The sequence below is a fragment of the Aquila chrysaetos genome, chromosome 9 (genome assembly GCF_900496995.4).
Source record: "Aquila chrysaetos chrysaetos chromosome 9, bAquChr1.4, whole genome shotgun sequence".
NCBI lineage: Eukaryota > Metazoa > Chordata > Aves > Accipitriformes > Accipitridae > Aquila > Aquila chrysaetos.
The window spans coordinates 34,773,292-34,788,521 of NC_044012.1; the positions used below are offsets into that span (position 1 = coordinate 34,773,292).

The 15,230-nt window shown below is 35.5% G+C and overlaps 1 protein-coding gene across 16 annotated transcripts in view; it reads right to left on the reverse strand.

Annotated features, from left to right (window-relative positions):
- RIMBP2 (RIMS binding protein 2) overlaps window positions 1-15,230 on the reverse strand; it is a 174,872-nt gene that overhangs the window by 82,635 nt on the left and 77,007 nt on the right. The window contains exon 1 of one of the 16 annotated variants that reach the window (XM_030025547.1): window positions 1,322-1,513. The exons of the other annotated variants lie outside the window; for them this stretch is intronic. The gene's annotated coding sequence lies outside the window, so the exon portion shown is untranslated. Of the gene's footprint in view, window positions 1-1,321; window positions 1,514-15,230 lie in introns of those variants that run through there. 16 annotated transcript variants of the gene reach the window in all.

The following is a 15,230-nucleotide window of genomic DNA, read 5'->3' on the forward strand; positions in this document are numbered from 1 at the left end:
CAAAAAACGATGATTTTTTTCAAATATTATGTCATTATTTTATTACTTGAACTTTAGTTCAACCTTGAATGTCAGTAATGTACCAAACTTCATATTAGGCACTACCCAATTAGAAGAAAGTCCCTGCCTAAATATATTATGTTTTATTTTTTAAAGCATAAGGCAAAATAGGGGCTAGAATCAAGTCTAATTAATATATAATTTTGGAGGCAAGAAGTCCTCTGCATATGGAAAAAGGAAAAGAGCTTTACAGTTTTTAAACAGTGGCTGCCTGAAGACACTTTGCAGCTTGGAGTTACAAAAATGATATTAGGAAAGGTTATTTGACAGAGTGTAAATGAAGAGGATGAGAGCATTATCTCCACAGGAATAATACTTCTATATATTGATACCGTATGTGCTGAGGATGTCAATAGTTTGTACAGTAAACCTCGGAGAAATAACATGATACCTGTTTTTCACAAAGAGAAACTCAGTAATTAAGACTAAAAAATGTTGCTAATTTTGAATTTGTCTGCTGGTTGTAGACATCCCTGAAAAACTGGGGCAGTCACCAGCAATGAACACTTTGGAAATGTGGTCTTAGATGATTTGACTGGCACTGAACAGCAATATGAAAGCAGAGTCGGAGACGGGTACTAACACAAAAATCCTCCTGTGTATCACACTCTACACAAACATACAAGTCTTTAAGCTTTCAAGAACTAAAACAACTTCTTATTTTGCTGTCATAAATCTGCTCTACATCTCTGTAGTCACCAAGGACAATTTTCCAGGCATTTTTGAGGAGAGCAGAACATAGAATACTTCATGTTAACATATCATAAGAAACAACACAAAATCTAAACAATATATTTGCCATGTTACTTTTCTTTATCTTTCCTAAATCTAATTAATGCTGCCAGGAAGATATTTATATACTATTCTGCTTAGTATAAAATCAAAAGAAAACTAAATCATCAAGGCCCCAATTCAGGCAAGGAACTAACTGCTTAAGAACAGTGGAATATTGAAGCAACTTATCCGAACCCCCTAGTATTTTCCCCTTCACTAAACTCTGACACAAATCCAGAGTCCTGACTGCTTTCAACAGGGTAGAAAATCATCAGCTAGAAAGCTGCACTGAAGTTGCAATCAATCAGACTTATTTCATTGCTATTTCCAAATCTTAGCAAACGTATTATTTGGCAACTCCAGTTAATCTTAAATTTGCTTCAAAATGATTAATTAGGTGTATATTACTCCCAGTCTTAAACCATTCATTATTTCATTACTTAGAGTTACATGTGGTAGCAACGAAATGTATTTCACCCCCACTTACTCAGAAAGCAGTCCTGTATATATTCAATTGCATCCATCTTCCCTCCTTAATGACACAGGCAAATAGAGAGAGTCAGAGTTTCTTTCTGCTCCTTCAAGCTGTACCGCATCATACTCTGAAATTACAATTAATCTTCTTTACTAGCTGAAGCTGACCTTTTAGCCACTGCCTGGAAAGAGAACATCACTCCCCTGGGGGCTGTTCAAGGGGAGGGCCTTCTTGTGCCTGACACCTCTCAGCCACGTGATGAGATGAGGCAAAAGCACATTAAAACGGGTAATTTGGGAAGGTATGGTTAATACTATTTAGACAAGGAAGGCTGACAAGCCATGCTCAGCTTTCTTGCTTCCTTAAGTACCTGAGGCAGGGAAGCTTTTTGTGATCTGTAACATCAGTAAATATTTACATTTTGGTTTATTCTTTAAAAGTCAGTAATTAACTGCTTGAGGCTGAACAGAAAGGTTCTGTAAGCTTTCACTCAGTTTCTGTATGCAGCTTGCTATCACTATATCCCTGGACTAGACCAGGACATTCTGGGACTTAAGGTATTTGTATTCATTTAAATAACTGAAGTTTATTCATAGTTGTTTCCAAGATGAAACCTTGACACGTTAGGAAGCACAGAGTTTATGTTTTAGCTACTTGCTCATTTATTAAATGAGGTGTGTAAAATAGTTACAGAGACTGCAAAAGGATTTTGCCTTCCATCACTCAAAACAATCTAAGCACTAGGAAATTCAATTTCTCTTTGCCCATAAAACCTTTTTAATATGAACATGCATTGCTCATTATCCTGAATATAGCTTTTAAAATCTTTCTCACTGTCACTTCATATAGAATTCACATTATTTTATGTCCTCTTTAAAAACATATACAATCTTTGTTTGTTGTGATTTGTACATCTGCTGATATTTAATCAAAGTTTTATATTTCAAAGATAAACAACCTGAAAACAGCTCATAAGTCTGATGACCATTAGGGTAACCAACCAGGAAGAGTCTAATCAGAGCACAGAATTCATCTTCTGTATAAAATACCAGTTGATTAGCAAATAATCTTACTTAAGGGGAGAAATGGAAAAGGGAGGAATAATGATGCAAAATATTTCTGATTTGTGAACTGACAGAAAATAAATCTTGACTCAAATGATATATAAAGGGGAAATACAAAAAAAATTAAACACTTGACAGGGAAAATAACACTACTCAAGGAAATCTCTGAAAATGGTGGGACAATACAAAGGATTACTACTACTACTACTACTACTACTGGAATATAGTATTCCAATTTACAAAATTAAGTGTTGAAAATTCTCATGTGAATTAAGGATCAAAAAGAAAATTATTCCAATGCTAATAACATTTAGCTTTAGGGCTTGTATTTAATTTTTTCAGTTCATAAAAATCAATTGTTGTGGCAGCTACAAATGTAAAGCTTTATGGAAGCTTTCAGGAAAGGCTTTGAGGATAGAAAAAAAAAGAAAGAGAAATACTGAAAAACACTACTCACAAAGAATGTCTTATTTTCTCTATTTCAAATTGCTACTCACCAAAACAAGGTAAAAAAATTGACCTTATACTTATGCATTTAGAAACTTACTTCTAAATGAATTAGGACTTTAATCTCCCAGTACTCTAACTGAAAGATCCTGCCAACTAGTATATGCTAACAAATATAGTTCAAATACTAGCTTCTGGGCTTCCTTTTGTGACAGAAATTAGGGTGCTTTTAATGGTAATTCTCTCCATACCTGTATTTGAATGGCTTTTCATCTGAACAATACCTTCATTCAGCTGTCATTCAGCTTTGGTCTAGTAACCTCAAAATGTCATTTTTTTCAGGAGAATGTATCAAACCTGACCAACTGATCAAACAATGTTTAATTGATCATAATTTTTAAAGAATAATTTAAAACTGTAAATAACTGATGGAGAATGTATTTCTGATCTGGTTTGAGACACTGAAGAGCTTTAAAATAATTCAAAGACTGTACAGCCTGGACCAAAAGGCTGGTATCCAAGCTTATTTCAAGCTTTGAGCAAGTACAAGGCCAGTTTGTGAAAGAGATTAATGAAATCATTACTCTGTTTAATAAAGGATATGATTTGGTATTGTCACAAAATGAGTGGTTTGGACCACTTAAAAGAATCACGGTCAAGGGTATTAACAGAACTGATTCAATAGGAATTTATAAGAGTGTGATTTCACAAAGTTTGATGGCAAGGTGGGGAATGCACCACCACAGATATAGAACCTAATGTGTTAGGATTGCAATGAAAACTGTAAATAGTAAGACCAACTCATTGTACTGTCTACTTCACCAATTTTCTTCTTTTTCCATTCACAGACATACAAAGGGACAAGCCCATTTTTAAAAACACCTACAGCAAAATACACCATCCCAAAACCTGAAAGAGAATGAATTCAGTTTAAAATTCTGGGAAGATGTAGATTAGTTCCACTTTCATTTCACCTGAACCTATTTTCACTTTACAGTTTCTGATCCTCACATGCTGTGCATTATCAGTGCAATTGAGGAAAACAATGAACAGAAATAATTTATGTTCGTTTATTAAAGATAAAATTTGTTTGCTGTGTGTTTCTTAAAACTATCAAAATGTTTTCTCATGAATCAACTGAAAAAAAATAGAGAAAATATTATATTTGATTAAAATAAGCCTCATGTTTCATCTTTGTATAGCAACCTCCTAAGCCATATACAGACAATATCAGCATAATTTCTGAACTCTCCCATCTCATCAATTAAGAACCAACCTACAACTGAAAATCTATTCATGAAGTAAGAAATGGATCTCTTGCAAGGTAATTAGAATTCTCTATGCAAAACAAATCCTTGGAGAACATTTGAAAATGACACTAAAATTTCCAGCACTTTAGACACTTGAGACCAGATACTGTCAACTGTATTGCTACCTGTCTATTATGAATTTCATTAACATATTTTTTTATTCATATTGAAGTAATTTTCAATTATTGCTTTTTTTTTCCTAATGTATTTATTTGTAACAAGGAATGCTGAGAGATCTTCAGTCCTCAAGCAAACTAATTAGCTTTATTAAAGCCAAAAGAAATTAGTTTTGGTTAAATATTAACAGATAACAAATTTAAGTGATGCTTCTGAATTGCAATGGTCTGAATTTCAAAACAGAAGGTTAATCAAAGGGGAGGTTCAATTTATCTCCCATTACGAATAAAGATTTTGAAATTAGGCAGCATTTCTTGGCACATGAAGAACTGAAAAAGACCGTGAGAATGTCTGTGTTCATATGATGGCTATCAGGAAACCTCATGAAAAATAAAAGTAGACCACAAGATAGCAGGGAATATTCAAAAGAACATAACTTAGCTGCATTACTGATTATATTAATTCAAAAGTATAAATACTATTAGCTGAAGATCAACTCTGCCCCTATGCTTCCAAGGGACACTGCATGGTACCTCATCTGTCACTTTAACACCGAAGTAAAGGCAGCTAGCTACCTTCTGCATTTTTACAATAGACTGTGATAATAGTTATGCATGCATTTAAAGTGTTGTAGTGTAGGGATGTCAAATGCAAATGATGCCAAGCTTTTTCTCTTCTTGAGATCTAGATGAAATCTCATCATACTGACACTAGGTTTAAATGAAGTTGAGCATCACTGAATTCGCTCTGATACAGCTATCAGCAAATTGAAGAATGAAACTGAAAATTAAAGATAGCCTTAGATGGCTGCACATTTATGAAGTTTTCTAAAACATAAATTTCATATCACTGATTCTTTTTTCCAACTGTCTACTGAAGAATGACACCTGCCTGCAAAAAAGTGATTAACAGAGATCACTGAGGTACCAGAGATCAGACGTCTTGACAGATCCCCCTGCTCCAGTGACAGTCAAAATGTCTGTCATTCTAACAGGCATAATAGCACATAAAAGATTAATATTTCTCCTAAATTTCCTAATGCAGAATATATAGCTCCGGAACTGCTATTTAAAGTATTTCCACTGCCTGTAGCACTAAACTAACTTCTATTTTCACAAAAACATTTTGACAGGAATGTACATCTATGAGAACCATTTCTTAGGAGCTCATTGCAAATGATATCTACGTTTGTGAGGGGGCTGCCTTTTGATGAACTATCATTTCAGCATTAATGTGCATTTTAAAATGGAGGAACCATGATCATGGAAAATCTGATGTAAATGTGTGAAAAATCATGGGCTTACTCCCATGATCTATTGAAGGAAAAGCAGTGGCTAAACATACTGCTTTTGATGAAATGTTTTACCTTTCATCATGTATATTGAGTTTTGATTTAACACTCCATCCCTTCACAGGTAAACTACTGATTTCAGCTCCGCTCTCTCAAACAGAGGTTCTCATGAACACATGTTATTTATTTCCCTGCGTGCATGGGCTTAAAGAATTTATGAGCCTAAACTACCAAAACAGAAGCAAACAGGAAGGTAAAGTTTTGTTTGTTCAGCTTACTTGCATGTAAGAAAACTTACTAGCATTTTCAGTTGCTAAAAAGAAAAGTTCTTCCACAATGTTGATGTGATTTTTTGTCTATATACAAAAGAAAAAACCCATGACAGAAGGCAATTTCAACATACAAAACCAAATTCTGCACTGTTTTACTCTTCTGTATAATCTTCACTTATTTCAGGTTATTTCATACTGTAATCTAGGGCACAGTTTGTCCCGCTACAGCACAGTTCATAGTCTGGTAACAGGAAGCACCATTTACAATCTGAACAGACCACTTTTTAATGTTCTGACTACCAGTCCCTTCCCCGAGGCAAGTGGGTTATGAAGAGAGGACTATGTATGTTTGCATACGCGTGCCAAACTATAGTCACACACATACGTGTGCACCACTCCAAAACCCAAAAATCTACTACAGTGAAAGTCAGCAACCTGCCAATTCCAGAGTTTTTATAGATTAGACTTAAAGATCATTGTTGGGTCAATCACAAAGAAAATTCTAGACACAAAGAATTGTTACATGTGTTATATTCTGACTGCCAAAACATAGCCCAGACAGCTGATCAGCTCTGAAATCACCTATCCTTCTTACCCAAAGGAAACCACAATTTTGCTGTTTCTTTAAAAGACTGCTACTCTGACAGTCAGCCTACCTTTCACCTCATTAAAGGGTAACTTTGGACACTCCTGCCAATTTCATCCCTCCTCTATTGCCAGTTTGGTGTAAAGCCTATCTGATAGAAATCAGGGATAAAATCCTGCTTTTAGGAATACAAACTCAATTTTCATAATAAATTGCTATTTTCCTACTTGCAAAGACTAGCACCATTAATGTGAGTATAAAAATCTTGTGTAAGCATTTTACGAGTCAGTCACACTATTTATTTTTGCAGAAGCTAGAAATAGATGCATTGCCTCTTTGCGTATGTCTTCCTGACTTTCCTTAAAAAAAATATAAGGAAGACAAGAAAAACATGATCAGAGATGTCAGGTCTCTCAAGATAAAACCAAAATGAGCTTTTTATCAATTTGAAGATCTATCCTTGCATATATGGTCACAGGACAGTCAGAGTCATGTATTTAAAATCAGGTGAACCTCAGCAGCATAAACTATAGGTTTTTAAGGACCCAACATATCCACTAGCAAAGTAACACTGGAAAGAGCACCTCTTCATGGCAGATCTAGGGAAACAGCAAGTGGCAAACAAAGGAAAAAAAATGTCATGTAGCTACCAGCTTAAAGCATACCATGGAATTTGCAATTAAAGCAATTTTGTGAAAAACTAACAACAATTATGTTGTAAAATACATCACAGGCAAAATTCAAACACCTGTCTCTACCTGCAAGATGAAACACACATGCTTTCTCTCTCCCTCCATGAAAGACTCTATGAAACCTAGAGTGCAGAATGTGAATACAGGACCTAATTTATCATTTATAGGATTTAATTTATCATTTACCTCAACAGCAATGACAACGTTTTGACTTTCTCCTAAATTTGCACATCCCCTCATTAGTGACCCTTTCCCTCCATTAGTGGTTTACTGTTGCTCTATTTTGTAAGCTTCCAGCAAATTAACACTAAATTAAATTCCATAGAAAAAGATGTTACAGGCTTTCTCCCCCATGCCTGATTTAATCACATTTTCTTCTTCAATTTACGCTACATTTAATGGTGGAAATTATTTTTAAGATTGATTTCTAATGATTATGCTTATTATAGTTCAGATGATTATTCTTCCTGTCTGTCTTTGGCTAATTCTCAAAGAAAAGATTTGATCTGGAACAACTTGTAAAGGCCAAAAGCAGTATTTACACAAAAGACGATTTCTTTTCCCTTCTACTTCCCCTTTACAACACTACACCCAGCGTGTGGCAGAAGACACAAAGTCCTCACATATTTATTTCTTTCACAAATAATACTAGCAAATGGTGGAGAATGGACAGAAGAACCAGAAATGAACCAGTATCATTCATTTGAATTAGATGTACTGTAAATTCTTGTCATTACAGACAAGCAATCTACCAATGGACAAGCCTACAGGTGAAGACATTCCTTTACTGTTTTAAAGTGCTCTGAAATTCTGTTAAGAAAAGAAAATTATTATTTATTGGCAGTAGGTCATGAATATAACCTTTCCTTTTTTTTTTTTTTTTAGATTTCTCCATATAAAATTATTTCTTTTTAAACCCCTATGCTTCAAATTGTTTGAAGTATGATAGGAGATTATCTGCTTAATCCATTTCTTTCACTCAGGCATTTCAGATTTCATGCAGCTATGCAAAGTTCAGATCTGCTTAACAGACCTGTGAAGCTCTTCACAAAGCAGAAAATGAGTCAGGAGAAAAAAATATACAGCCGTAGGGTGGTTTAAAAAAAAAAAAAAAAAAAAGTAGTGAAATTGAACTACAAGGGAGAAATTTTGAGTTACATCTCTCTTTGACACTGTAACTAGCTAAAGAATCCACGTTACCTTTCTCCTTTTACTTTCTGCTGAAAAGGCGGCAGCTGAAGGAAGCCTGTTAACTCTATTTCTTCAAACGTATGATTCTGTTTCAGTCCTTGTCAAAATGGAAACTGCCCCTCGATTAGGAGCTTGACCAAATGCAAACTACTGCAGCCCTCAAACACTCAGATAATGTTTTATTTACCCAGAGGAAATGAAACTCACTGCCAGCATGTTTTGTATTCCGTTTTCGTGCCTGATTCAGAGGATCAGAATCTGGGCCTTTTCTTCACTGCCTTCAGCATAATTCAGCATGATTCAGTCTTGGTGCTGCCAAGACTATATCACCTTAAATGGGCTTTAACTACATAATTAACGAAATGACTTAACATCACTTCATTCTTTCTTTGAGAATGACTGGATTTAAGTTAATGCCATCTCCTTAACTCGGTCTCTTAACTCAAGCATTGCTAGCTGAACCACATGTAGAAAATGAAAGAGCATAGTCAAATGGCATTATTTCTTCTTATGTGCAAAAAGTCTGTTGAAAGTTGCTCAAATGCCAGAATGTGTCTAATCCTGCTATAATATGGTAAAGAATAATTTCTAAATTTAGGAAGTAATTGCTTTGCTGCCCAGTGAAATGCACACTAAAAAAATAATCTCCTTTAGGCAAGTCCTCCTTTTAAACACCAATTCAGACTTCAGTGCACACAAGCACTAAACCTTTGGAAAAAATGAAGCTGTACAATTCCATTGTTGCAGTTTACTGTTTTCATCGGTGCTTGCTCTGTATCAAAACACAATCAAAATAACAACATTCAGTGCTTAGATGTCATACAATACATAGTTACAAAGTGCTTTGCAAATAAAACTATGCAGTTTTCTTTGGTAATATTCCTTTTTGTGGAGGATTTTTACTTTCTCAGTTGTGTTTTTATTAGAATTCTGAACAAAAACTTGACGTTTTGAACTTCTTTGTGCAAATGAAAGGAACGAAAGGTTCTTGTTTTAAATACAATCTACCTGACACTGCTGCCCTAGAGCAGTTCCTTGCCAACTTGAATCTTGAGAGCACTAATTCTTTGATTTCAGGAATTTCAGAAGACTGAATTCTTAGCTTCTAAAATCTGAAAGAGACTAGAGTAAACAACCAAGCAAACAAGCTGGCAACAGACTAGTTTGCCATCTGCCAATTTAAATTACTCTTTCAGTAGCCCTACAATGTGGGTTTCAAATACACTGCCAAATACCCAGCCAGCTGACTTTAAGAAAGTATCAGCAATGACCTCTATGCATTTATCGTGTACAGGTTCTAGCTTCACATATGTTTGATATTCTGTGAATTAATACAGAATAAAAGATTCGATGATAGACACATTTCACATTTAAACTATGGTTTTACAATTCATAGGACTGGACACCAATCCTGCTGGGGGGGGAAGGGGGGGAGAAGGCAAAACAAAAACCCCCGAGACCAAATTTCCAGTACATTTTCGTAAGTATTCAAAAAGAATCAAGGTGAAACCTGAATGCAACTGCACAGATCAGTCTGTGAACTGAAATCACAGATAAATTAAAGGAGAAGGGTGTCCCACCAGGCAGTGATAAGCAGAAGCCTCTGTGGAAAGCACAGCAAACTCCCGAAGTACTTTGTCACCTTTGACTACTGCCTGTTTAGGGGAAGGGGAAGAAATTTAGTCCTGTTCATAACGGTGTGCATATACACAGTAGCTCCTGTTTCCTACAATAAACCCCCTCAGCAAATTCAATCACCTTGCTAGCCACTGGCAGGACATGACCCTGCTTTATACATGGGCAAATTTTCAAAGGCAAAACTCTTTTTACTGCTTTTGAGGTGTTGATGCATTCTCATTGAACATGGGAAAAATGTTAACAAACATATGGAAGAAAACCTGCAAGTCTCCAGCTGAGTCCTGCAGATTCAGAAATTCACTGTTGTTTACAAGGATAATCATCTGCCATGGCAGTAAAATGTCACCACAGGTTAGAGTAGTAGTGTTTACACTTCTAGTGAGAACTCTTACTATGTTGGACCAGAGCTTTAAACATTGCAGTGTATCGCTTGTAGGTCTGTGTCACTATATACGTACAATGTAAGCCTAGGCACACACTGCCATACATAAGTATCAAGGATATGACAAGCATCTATCAAAAATCTCTTCTTTGATCTTTCTTGTTTATCATGAAACTGCATTCATTTAAATAATATTACTACAGAGCTACAAAATACCACAGATCAAGCCTTTGTAGAACTCTACTTTTTTTTTTTTAAATTTTGAATTGAATCCATTTCATTTCATGGCCAATGTAAATATGAATATTACCAAAATGATCCATAGAGCAAATTAAAATAAAACCCACTATACACAGTAATTTGGTGTTAGGGACTTCAGCAGATGTCACAAATAAATACAAGAAAACATGTTCAACAAAAGGAGATATGATTACACTTCTATTTAACCTTCATGTTGCATACGTCTCTCTTCATTAACACCCACAAAAGAAGAATGCAGTTGATTTCATATCATTTGCCAAACTATCCACTTTTTTCATACATATTGGTAGAGAAGAGAAAGTGGAAATCATTCAGTACACTGCAAACTTCAGGCCACTAACTTGACAGAAACCCCTAACTCTCTTCCTCTGAGTCTTTCTCTTTTTCTCAGTTTAAAAAAATAGATAATACCTATGTAACTTGAAGTAAGCTCTTTGCTTTAGTCCTCACTGTTTTCAAAATTTACCAATATTCTTATCTGACTGTAGACTAGAGGATCAGTGTGTACAAACAACCCAAGGCCACATAATCATGTTGTGCCCACTATAACTATAATAGCTATGCATAACTGTTAACCTGTCCAATTCCTGTTCAGTACTGGGATATATAAAGGGTTACTTTTAGATATGAAAATCCTGTGATAAAGAAAGTAGTTAGAACTGTATTAGACCATTTTGGTTTAGGATATGCTGGACTTCTGGGGTTTGGCTTTTTTTGTTTGTTGCTGTTTGTTTTTGTTTTGAGCTCCTGAGTTTCTGTTAACTATACTAAAAAGTTTTCATATTAGGATCTACCTAAGGACCATTCAAGTGCCATTCATCTACATTAACCCCAGTCCACTACAAATAGCAAATCCTGAAAAGTTAAGATCTTTAATTGGGTCATTAGTATATGCCTAAAACTTCCAACCAGATGAATGCAATCACTTCTTTTCTTCCTCAGTTTTGGAAAATGCCTCTAATCTTATCTAACTGAAATTCAATCTAAAATAGAGAGAAAGAGAGAAGGGGAAAGAATAATAGAGTAACAAATAGTACCTCACTCAGGGTAAATAATCACAAAAGCAGCAGAATCGGAAAGCTTTTACTCCATACAAAGTGTTTGAGAAGCAACACACAAAGGATTAAGGTGACAAAAGCATTTGCAGATTCAGGTATTCTTGACAAAAGAGGCAGCTAACCAGAGGTCACTGTTATCATACAGGGAACCGACTGCACCTTAATCACCCATGAGACGACCTTGCTCTGATTCAAAGCAGATTCCTCCTATACGCTGAATTTGGCCTTGAGACGGATTCTCAGCCTGATTTGGTATAACTTCTCGGTTTGCCAGCAAGACAAGGTACATCACATAGTTCCCGTGAGGTTTAATACGGAGCTTGAAGTCTCACTATGGCTCTCAATAATCTCTGGTAGCCTGGGATCTAATAACTTAATTACTAGGGCATTAGAACTCTGTCTTTCTGATATACTGCAGTACTGAGGAGTCCACAAGTAAACCTACACAGGAATTCAGTATTGAAAGAAAAAGTGAAACATCCATCTTTGTTCTTGGAAATTTTTTCCTGGGACTTTACCTGAACCCTCAGAAGTGAGAATCTTTATGGTCTTTAAAACCTCCTATATTCTAAAAATCTAAAGATGAGGATGGTGATGGATTTTTGAAGACTATGCAAAAGAGAGGTTAAATTTTAAATATGGCCCCAACTTCCAAATTAAATAAGATACAAAATCTCTTATATTTTCAAAAACATGAACAAAGAAACAAAGTGCTGGTACACTGCTGTAACACAGAAATGACCATTTCTAAACCTGTGAAGAAGGGTAGGTTACTGTGACCTAAAGTTCACTGCTCTTTAATCAGTGACTCTTCAAAAGAACAGATAGTATAAAAGTAATAGAGGGATTTTCCTATTCTTCTGAAAAAGCTTTATTACACATACTTGGTGTGTTTATACTATGCAGTGACAGGCAGATACATAGGCACAGAATGGCTTCTCTTTTCAACTGAGTGAGCTAAGAGAACAGGGCTTCTAAAAATAATTTGTTTTGTTCAGCAATAGCTTTCATCATTATTCTTCTTTTTGCTATTCTTGCAGTCTGGGAGGAAGGCTAATTTTTTTTCACAGATCTCTGCATGTGTTCTTACAGCTCAACCCAGGCTTTAATTTTTTAGTCTGCTTAGGAACTAGAAGAGGCATTTGCAGGGTGGGAGACATTAATGTCCCCTGAATCAAACCTGCTTGAGAACTTTTATTACCATATTTTAAATAAAAGATTCAAAACAGGAATTGTGTGGGAAGAAAATGGGAAAGAAAAATACTAAAGCTGTTGTTCACTAGCAGAAATAACTATCTCACTCTTATTCGCTAACTTGATGTTTGCAACTGAAAAAAAACAAGCACTCTCCATTTCTTCTTAGGCACCACATAAAGTGCAATCTAGTTATACACAGTAGTCATTCCTATCAAAAGTCTGTATCTTTCATTCTATTAATGGGCTGAGACCATGGGCAACACTTTCCCATAGGGTGAACCACAATTCTCTTGCAGAAACCTACTCATTCATTTGCTATTGCATGGAACACCCAACCCCTACCCCTCAGCTTCTTCCTCATCATCTGATTCACGGCTGGATCAGGTCTCTGCAACTGCTGACCAGGACACAAAATCCCTTTTTCTTCATTGACAAGCACTCTTAGAACGATGAAGTTTGGAGAAGGACACGACTGATGGAAACCAGATGGAGAAATCAGCAACATGCCCAGAGGACTTCTAATGATTCACAGATCACAGTTGGCAACTTGGCCTTGGAAAATTATAATAAACACATTATTACAAGGCTTCTGTAGCTTCTTATTTCATCGGTATTTTAGAACTCTGGAGTGTTATTTTTTTATAAACTTAATTTTTGTACCAAGTACCCATTAATACAGGGTTCCCAAAACACCATGTGTGCTATTTGCAGTATACAAACAAAATTAATCCCTTTAAATACATTTTCAGATAACTCTGAATATTTTTAAAATTATTATTAAAGTTGAAACACTTATTTTGAATTTGCCAAAATGAAAATTTGAAAAAAAAAATCTGCTTTTCCTCAAAGTCATCATCATACTCTTCTTCAGTATTGACCATCGTACATCTATTACTTTAAATAAATCAGAACTGTATAAATCAGAATCTGCAAATTAAATTTGGCACTGAACTCAAACATCATCAAATTTCACTAAACACTGTCAATTTGGAATAACTAAACACTTTTTTCGGGGTTTTTTTTTTTTTTTTTTTTTTTTTTTTTTTTTTTTTTTTTTTTTTTTTTAGTTGTTAGCTCTATCAAGCTCCTCCTTCTGACAAGACAGAAAATTGACATTACCAAATCTATGCTTTCTGTAAGAGGAACTGCAGTCCAAAAATACCTAGTGTGCTAAAGCACAGATGACATTCTTATGCACCACCTGAGACAGCAAGATTAAAATCCTGAGTGGTTTCAAATGGTTAACATCAACACTGAAGAAAAAAGGCTTCACTGCCTATAATATTAGATAAAATACCACACCAAGCTAACATCCCATGGTGTTCAGCTACTTAAACCTGGCTTTAAATTTTTACAGTGCCTTCCTGAATATTCTTTTTAGCTTACTAAATATGGTGCTACTTTTTCCCAGAGGCAGAGATTTCCCAATCGCACTTGAGGGGTTGTCTTGGTTTTAAACTTAATTATATGGTAATGTGCTAAAAATGCTCTTACATGGGAGGACTGCAGTCTTATTCATTTTATAGATAAGGACACAGTCCTATTTCAGGAAAATTATTTCCAGAATCTGAATAGTTGAGATCTTGTAAAGGGTATGTCCCAGCTCATCTGTCAATCTAATTCGGTTCATGTGACAAGAAGATGCACTCACAAGGCTAGAATCCAAGAAACAGAACTGAAATTAAATTCCAAAATTGAAGTTAAAAAAAGCCCACAAAACAAATAAAAAAACCGCACTGATACAGCAGCAAAGGGGAGTAGGGTGGGGAAAACTCATAGTAATTTTCTGTATTGGTGATGTTTTGCAAAAGCAGTTTTTTTCCCTCATTTATCTGCCAAGGAGAAACACATAAATTGCAGTTCCCAGAAAACAACTAGCGAAGTCAAACATCTGATTCACCAAATTTTTCTGTTCTCTAAATCATGATCTACAAGTCCCCAGCTCTGAGGCTGGCAATGGTTTCATTGCAGACATAAAAGCAGACAGAATTTACATGGCATGCAGACATTGCAAGGACATGAAGAAATCCAGGCAGATTTCTGAACTAATTTCCATCATTTCCCTTTGGTAAGTGAAGAGCTAAGACAATGTTTTTTTCTTTCAAGGTAATGCTTAGCTGCATTGCAAAATATAAACTATCCTACTGAATGAATGAGCTGAGGTTTCAATAGAATAAATACGTAGCTGGTTCAGAGGCCTGAAATAATTCAGAAGGAATCAACTTGTTCCTTTATATTAACTCTGTTTTTTCAAAATACTGCCCAGACCACTAGAGATCTTTGAGTCCTCTCCCACCATTACAAAGAAACTGTACAGAAAGGTATGAGCCCAAAGGCCTTTCCCCAGTGTATAACCTCCAACACAAAGGACTCTGTAGGAGCAGTGAAGGAGAATGGGCCACAGAACTCTTTTAA